Raw genomic sequence first — 8,338 nt, forward strand, 5'->3', positions numbered from 1 at the left:
AGAAGTTCATCACCAGGGTGAAGAATTTGCGCGATCAGATGACTACGATTGGCATCACCATCACCATCACCATCAAGAATCTAGCACAAAGGTGCATACGGATTCTCCCACCAAAGTACGACAGTCTTGTTGCGGCGCTGAATACACAGAATAGAAATCTACCCCTCAACTTTGAGGATTTCAGCGTGATGCTTCTAGAGGAGGAGATGCGTCAAAAGATGAGGATTGGAGAAGATTCGACTTTTTAGACCGGAACAAAGAAAGGTAAGGGTAAGGACTCTGGTAACCCATCTTCTTCTGATGATAAAAAGAGAAAGAAGAAGATCAAATGCTTCTATTGCAACAAGGCACTTGCCAAATATGGAACATTCAAAGCAAAGGATGTGCCTTATCCTGTTTATATGCGCACCGACCGCATGGATCGTGCATGTTCAGAGACAATCATCTTGCATGTACCCCCTGCCTATGTTCTAGACTTTAAAGAGATCTTCCAAGTTGATGAGCTTTTTTGAGTGGAAGGGCCAACAATAACCAAAAGAGCACCTAGTGAAGGGGGCATGTGTACATTCTCTTTGCGTGTTAACACAACCATGACAGTACTCAAAGGTGAACCTTTTGAAGGCAGCGTTTCTTTTTTCTTGGACAATATCATGCACCATTATGCACCATGGGCGATGAACCAAATGGAAAACATGAGGGCACCCTTTACGTGATTGTTAAAGTGGATCTGAAATGGCCCTCCAACTAATCAGATCACCATCGCCGATGGCCTGAACCCAGAAGATCGTGCAACATTGAGAACAAACTAGCCGAACATTTCTTTTGTTGCATTCTGCACTTTCCCCCTCGAACATATTGTTTAATCCTTGTCTCTTCTTTGTTAGTAGCTATCTTTTGTTGCGGATCGGAGACATATGCTTGCACGTCTAGTGGAGGAATTTGTAGATGAGGGGATTGTGATGTACATTGCTAAGAATATATCTTACATGCGAGCATGGCATGCACTAGGAAAATTTGACTTCATCATTCTTGGTGCAGTGCCAGAAGGAAATATTAGAACAACATTACATGATGCATTCATATGGCAAGTATCACAGCTGGGGTACGGCAAGAAGGTATACAACCGTTAGCAACTCGTATTTTGCTTTTGCCAATACTAATAATCAAAAAATCATTTCACAAATGTTTTGTGTAGTAGGTTGTTAGTGTCTTGCACTTTATCAGCCTCAACAACCCACTGTCTGAATACCATTGTGATTCCTGTGGAGGCTCTCAAGTCAGTCGAGACCCCTTATGCCCACACTGCTACTCATGTGATGGTGCCCAGAGCATTTCACAAATCCCTTGCCTAAAAGGGTGTGTTGTCCTGCGAGACACTACTTAGGTTGCTGTTGTGTAGCTTTGTGGGCCACATGTCGATGTGGTCCTCGGCCTTCATTGCCCTTTGCTAGAATTCCATAGTTGAAGCATTGTTGCCACACGTTTCATGTTACTTGAAAAGAGGCCCATAAGGGAGTTCACTGTCAATAGTTCAGGCTTCGTCACAAACTTCACTGAAAGTGTTTAGGGAGAATGATGTCCTTTGTTCCTAGCTTGTTGTAAATACTCATCTCAGGTTGTCTTCACCCTTCAGAGTGTTGTTCTTGAAGGTTTTTTGTGCTTTGTCCCTTGCATTTCACATGTATAGCCTTGCCCATGCCAAGACACTGTACAGATAAGCTTGTTGCAAAAAAAAAAAATCCATTGTAAGAAATTTCATGTATGGAGGCTTTCTATGTACATATTTTGTGATATTTTCCTTATTCCCTGGTATTTGATTCCAATACTTTTTCCTGCATTACTAAGAAATTTCCCTTGCATATTTTATTCGGAGAAATTGTTGATGAATCAATAGGTGAAGTTCTTTGCAATCTTTTTTTGGGAGCTCTCATTAATGCTCACATGCAGAAGCATGGTTTGATCATGGTCGTTACACCGCCCACCAAGAGCCTATTTTTGCAACTCCACATCGTCGCTTCAATGCATCTCATTTGAAGAGATACTGCAAAAAGAAAAAAACATTGTAAGAAACTTCATGTGCAGAAGCTCTCCATGTAAATATTGTGTGGTGCTTTGGTTATTCCCTACTTTTTAATCCATGTACTCTTCCTTGCGATATTAAAACATTGCCTTTAGGCAGTTTAATTTAATAACATATTCATCTTCCAAGGCGCACAATTGTTTGCCATTTCCTTCCAAAAGCTTTCATCCACCCTTTCATGCAAGAACATGGTTTCCATTTTGTAGTTTCATGAACTGCAAAACACTCTTCAAATAAGAGCACCGTTTGTAGCTTCACATTGCTAGGAACTGCAATCAATAAAAGCTTGGTTGCACGACTCCTTGGTCTAGCTTCACAGCACTGCTTGCTTGAAGACATACTGTAGTAGGAGTCAGTGAATGTTCACTGTGGCCAAAAAAGATACATTCATGCAAGAGATTGCCAAAGGTTGGACCTCAAAACTTGTTTTCCCTGTGCTTCCAAATGGACAAATGAATCGATTTGGATTCTTGCAACGTAGCATGGAATGAAGCATTCAACAAGACAAATTCAAACACTGACATGATTCTTTGCTTGCTTGCACTCTGTGCTACCTACAATAATCCTTGATGTGATCCAGAGCAATATTGAAGCATTTGAATTGGCTCGAATTACACTGCCGTCATTGGACACAAACAAAGGAGAAAGCATAGAAAGAAATATTACACCAAATGTTCACTTGCTATAGGCACTCCAAGATTCTCCGACAAATCTACCCCGCTGGTTTATCGTTGCCTCAAAATCCTCTACAACATCTTCCATGACCCCTTCTTTGTTATTATATATGATAGTCAAATGTTGGTGCATAAACGGGAGCTTGGTGACCCATTGCAAATACAAAGAAACATGATTTTGATAGATCAAACAACTTGCCCCATAACAATTTGGCCACTCCTCCCCAAAAAGAACAAAAGGACATACAATATCTGGACAAGAGAGGATGAGGCACACTTGACAAAGCTCTTGCAACAACATTTAGATTTGCCAGCAACTACTGTTGCCAAGATTTATGAGAGCACGCACCAAAACATCAAGCACAATATAGTGGTAATTTGCAACAAGGTTTACAAAATAAGATCAGCTACATATCGACAGTCCATTGTAGGTGCAAGCAAGTGACTCACTCCAAGATTAAAACACAATATGCAAAGTAATGATACCACGAGGAGCACACATAACAATACAAGCCTTAATGTAGCAAACCATCTGAAGTGAAAGCGAGGCATCTCAAAGCCACATAGAACATACCAGTTAAAAATCAACAACACTCCAAACCACGCTTACTCATCTTGTGGGTGCCTCATGTTCAAAGAAAAGTTGAAAGAAATCAGCATGGACAACTAATCATTCAGCCAAAAAGTGGCATGGATATAGATAGAGCGAAAAGCAATAGATGTGTTTGCTCGTTGTGCCATGCCCAAATTCGTGCAAACAAAATACCAAGGTTCTCCAAGGCAAACATGCAAATGTCCAAAACCCGAGAAAACACATCTGCTTTCGCAGACCTGGACAGAGCGCAACAACTGCTTCCAACATTCATAAATGACAATGTGACTATCATGGTGGTGATTAAAAGACGAATGCAATACCATCAAAATTACATCAGTGGTTTGGTTCGACCCACATTGACAATGTGTGCCCTTTTAGAAATGCTAAAAACGCACTTATATATCAAGAACAATGTCATGATAAACCACGAATGGCTCCAGCATATGCATGGACTACTATGAAACGATCAAGAGCCACGTCAAACAACAGCAGCATCAGAACAATATGAGACACAGGATGACCAAACACAGACACATTAGTTCATGGCTTATATACAAGTCAACAAGTTGTAGACTTTGAGAGAAAACCGATAATTGTTGCATCATCGGAAGGATTTTCACCCCTCAATCTTTTCAAAGATGAACAATGTGAAGAGCTGGCATTCTCGACATTATTTTATGGCCATAGTCATGCATATGACCTTGCAAGTTGCACCAATTACCAAGACATAGTGAAATGGGAACTACGGAATAAAGACCAAAGGTTTGCATGGTCCATAGAGCATTTGTTCTTCAAAACAATGAAAATTCTTGTGCAACAAGTACAATCATCAACTTGGGTTCGGATGAGAAAAGGACAATTGCTAGGGGCAACTATTGCAGTAAAGACAATAACTTTAGACAACAACATTGAAAAAATCCTACAATCAAAAATAGTGTTTTGAGACTTTTTTTACTTGTGAACATCAGCAGACTACAAACAATGGTTGAAGCAAAATGTCTTTGCAATGCTGTGGCAACTTGGCTCGCTAGCATTCTTCATCACATTATCTGCAGTAGCAAAGAAAAGGTGGGAACCATTGATTGCACGCCTTCATACACTTAGATGACTTGGTGCTAGCCAAACTCAAGAACCAAATCAACACGATGTACAAGACCTCATCATATCATACCCTATAACAACGGTGAAATACTATGTGCACAAATTCAAAGCCTGAAAACATTGTTGTGACAAGATGACAATATTTTGGGCCCAGTGGAGGTTTTCTTTTTTGCCATTGAATTCCAAATCAGAGGCAGCCAACATGACCATGATTTGATTTGGATAAGTGAGGCACCAATGTTGAATACTTTTTACTGCGCTTGCATTGAAAATTTTATTGACAACTACATCACAACTGACAACACAAAAATCCGTCACAGCGACCAAGATTTGCAAACCCATAAGCATAGGCAAACATGTAAAAAGAAGAAGAACCAATGAAGCTTTGGATTTCCCATATCCACTATGCAAAACACAAACATTTTGATTCCACTTTCGGATGGGACCGACATCAATACGTCGACAAAACTACAAAAACTGACAAGAGCAATGCATCAAAAAGACATTTCAACATTCACATTCCAAACCTATCTTGATAGCATATCTTTGACTAATCACGAGTACCAACTTACTTTGAGAACCATCATATCACAACCAAAGCTCTTCATGAAAAGGGACCCAAAAGACATCTACACAAACAACTTAAATGCGGTTTTGACAGAATTGTGGGGAGCAAACACGGACATCCGATTCATTCTAAACCCCCACGGGGTGGCCTCTTACTGCACATCATAACTAAAATAGACAAAGAGACCAACAACACCGTGAAGGATGCGATTGTCCAAAGCTTCCAATAGAACACATCGGCAGATGAACATGTTTGAAAGGTAGGCAACCCAATACTCAACTCTCTGCTTTTTTTTGTGGGGGCGCATTTTGAAAAATCACCTTTAGATTAAACGAAAAAAAGGGAAGATAATGGCTTCCTCTAGTGATGGCGGCCCTAGCAATGGCAGCCAAGATAAGGTTTCCTCGTCTTCCTCTTCTGAAGGCTTCACAGCCTGCCCCCATCCAAGTTGACTTGTCCCTATCAATCTGGAGTCTAATCAGAGAGTCATCTCAATAGTGCCTCGGATACTGTCATGCAAGATCTAGCTCATGATAAGCACAATGTCCCTCTCCCTCCCTTCATGCTTCACCTAGATGAAAGCGACATACTACAACTCAAACAAGGAGGCAAAGAGACAGATGCTCTACGTAAGCTTCTTGTCGAGTTCAAAACTACGTCGTTCTTTAGTAATAGTCCAAGCAAAGACAAGCCCCATTTTGTTTCCTTTGCTGCAAAGGAACCTCACCCCAATGGAGCCCCCAAGTCCTTAGTGCACTAGGTCCCAAAAGGGAACGCCATGTCAAAGTTGCCGAAAAGCACCTATGTTGGTGCTGTCAATGGAAGAGGTAGAATCCTTTTCAAGGCTCTGATGATGCCGAGACAGTCAGCCTGGGAACAGCTCACACTACAATCCAGGAGAATCTTCTGCGGCACCATGTCCTCCACTGGCGCAAAATTAGCAAAGCTCTCTCCCTCCTCTGATCCAAATGCTACAAAGGTAAGCTCTCTCCCTCCTCTAATCCAAATGCTACAAAGCTCTCTCCCTCCTTTGATCCAAATGCTTCAGAGCCTCTCAAAGGTAACCTTCCAATAGTCAAGGTACACAATGGATTGCTTAACAAAATGATGAAATGGCTCTATTCATGTGCTATCGTAGGCTACATTCATGGCCCCAGACCACCAGCACTATTCCTTGAAGGATGGGTTCGTAATTTTTGGTCACGCAAAGGTCTGGTAGTCACAACCATTTGCTTCCTCAGAAATGGGTATATTGTTTTCATCTTTGAAAAGATGGAGATGGCTATAGAAGTGGTCCAAAAAGGGACTTAGACTGTTAGGAACAAGCCGTTGTTGGTCTAGCTCTAGGAACCTTTCTTTAGCCCAAATTCTCAGCCTCCTTCCAAAGCCCCTATATGGGTTGAGTTCCCTAATCTATCACTTTCTCTCTTTCCCCAAATTGAGACCCTCTGTTCTCCGCTGGGCCAATTTCTTGGAGTGGAAACAGAGAAGTTTATTAGCCCGCGAGGCAACCCTTAAGCTTGTGTCCTGATGGACCTTGCCTCTGACCCTCCTAGTGCTATCTGTATTCTCAATGGGGATGGCTCTGAGCTGATCCAAAAAGTATTCTTCAAAAACATTCGTAATTCATGCTTCCTCTGTGGTATGGGTGGTCACTTCATCAAAGACTGCCCTTCTAAAAATGGAAAGATCGGAGCCACCTCAGTAGGACCCATAGGAATATAAGGATATACAGGCCCCTACTAAGCAACCAGTCTCTTCTCCATCCATAGAACAGATTGAGGAAGAAAGTAAAGAAACCTTCAAACCCATTGAGATCTCACGTGGGGAAGCAGAAGGGAAAGGTAAAGAGAGCATTACTGAAACAGAAGAACACATGGAAGATAGCTCGAGGGAGGAGGAGTTTGTGGTCGCCACCCAAGATTTTGAGGCATAATTGGAGCAGGCAGAACATGAGTTAGGTGACAAGGAGGGTCCTCCCTTCACAGTTGTCAAAGGCAAAAAAGCCACCTGGGTGGAAAAGCCAAAGGCACAAGCTGACAAGGTAAACATCAGAGGAAAGAAAATTAGCTCAATTGAAAGAGAGAAAAGAAGGATGTCAAGAGGCTTTGCACTATCTCCCCATAATAGCCCAGTCAGTTTCAAGAAGAGGGGAAACAAAAACACTCCTTAATGATGCAAGACAACTTCTCCTTCCTGAGCATCAATGTCCAAGGCTTAACAAATGACCTTAAACCTGCTATCTTTAAAGGTGGCTAGACTTGTCAAGCCTTAGACTTGATTTCTTGGCACTACAGGAGGTTAAAGTTTCAAGGGCTAAGCTACATTGGCATCTCAGCATGATAGACGACAAAAGAAAGTGGTTTTGCACTAACCACGAAGAAGGGAGAGATGGTGCCATTCTAGGAATATCTGGTCACCTCACCCAGGCAATCACACACCCACTATCCTTTTTTGAGTCCATCGGGATAGGTGTTGACTTTCTCATCCTCAACTGCATGTGGTCAAATTATGCCCCTAATGCCACAAGGGAAAGAGCACTTATTTGGGATGGAAAGATCCTTCAAAATAATACTATCCTTCTAGGTGACTTCAATATGGTAGAATCCCACAGAGACCAGTGGAACGAAATAGGAAACACTTTAAGGGGCCGGGAACTTTCTTCTTGGACTACCCTCAAAGATTCGGTTGTACTTACCGACATCTCTGCAGACACATCCTTCACCTAGACTAACAACCAATTGGGCCCTCTCCACAGGAAAGCAAGAATAGACAGAATGTACTGCTCAAGAGATATCGTTGACTCAGCCCTATGCTTCAAGAGCAAAGCCCTTGCTTCTCTTCCCTTCTCAGATCATAAACCAATCCTAATTACTCTTGATAAAAGCCAGGGAAAGAGAAGAAATTCATGGTTCAAGGCTAACCCCTTCTTCTTTCGTTTACCCTACATCCAACAGAAGATAAACTGGATCTGGGATAAAGCTTTTGATAGCACAGCCAACATAACTAAAAAGTGGATTAGGGCTACAGAAGGAACATGCATTTTCCTTAAAGCCATGAAGAAGCAAATGGATCTTGCTAGAGCTGGCAGACGCAAAATAATTGAAGAGCAAATCAAACTTTTGGAGGAGGACCAGTCAACCCAAGGACAGGAAAGACTCAAAGCCTTCAGAGACAAAGCCAGAGTAGAAGCTATCATTGAGGCAGCGCAATCCAAAGTTTACACAAGAGAATGGTGGGCAGGGAAAGGAGACAGGCCCAATGAAGACATGTTTCGATGTCTTAGGAAAAAATAGGCTCAGGAATCGATAGAAACTCTG

This window comes from Dipteris shenzhenensis, chromosome 2 (genome assembly GCF_047967505.1).
Source record: "Dipteris shenzhenensis isolate YYH24624 ecotype China chromosome 2, Dip_SZ_1.0, whole genome shotgun sequence".
NCBI classification, from domain to species: domain Eukaryota; kingdom Viridiplantae; phylum Streptophyta; class Polypodiopsida; order Gleicheniales; family Dipteridaceae; genus Dipteris; species Dipteris shenzhenensis.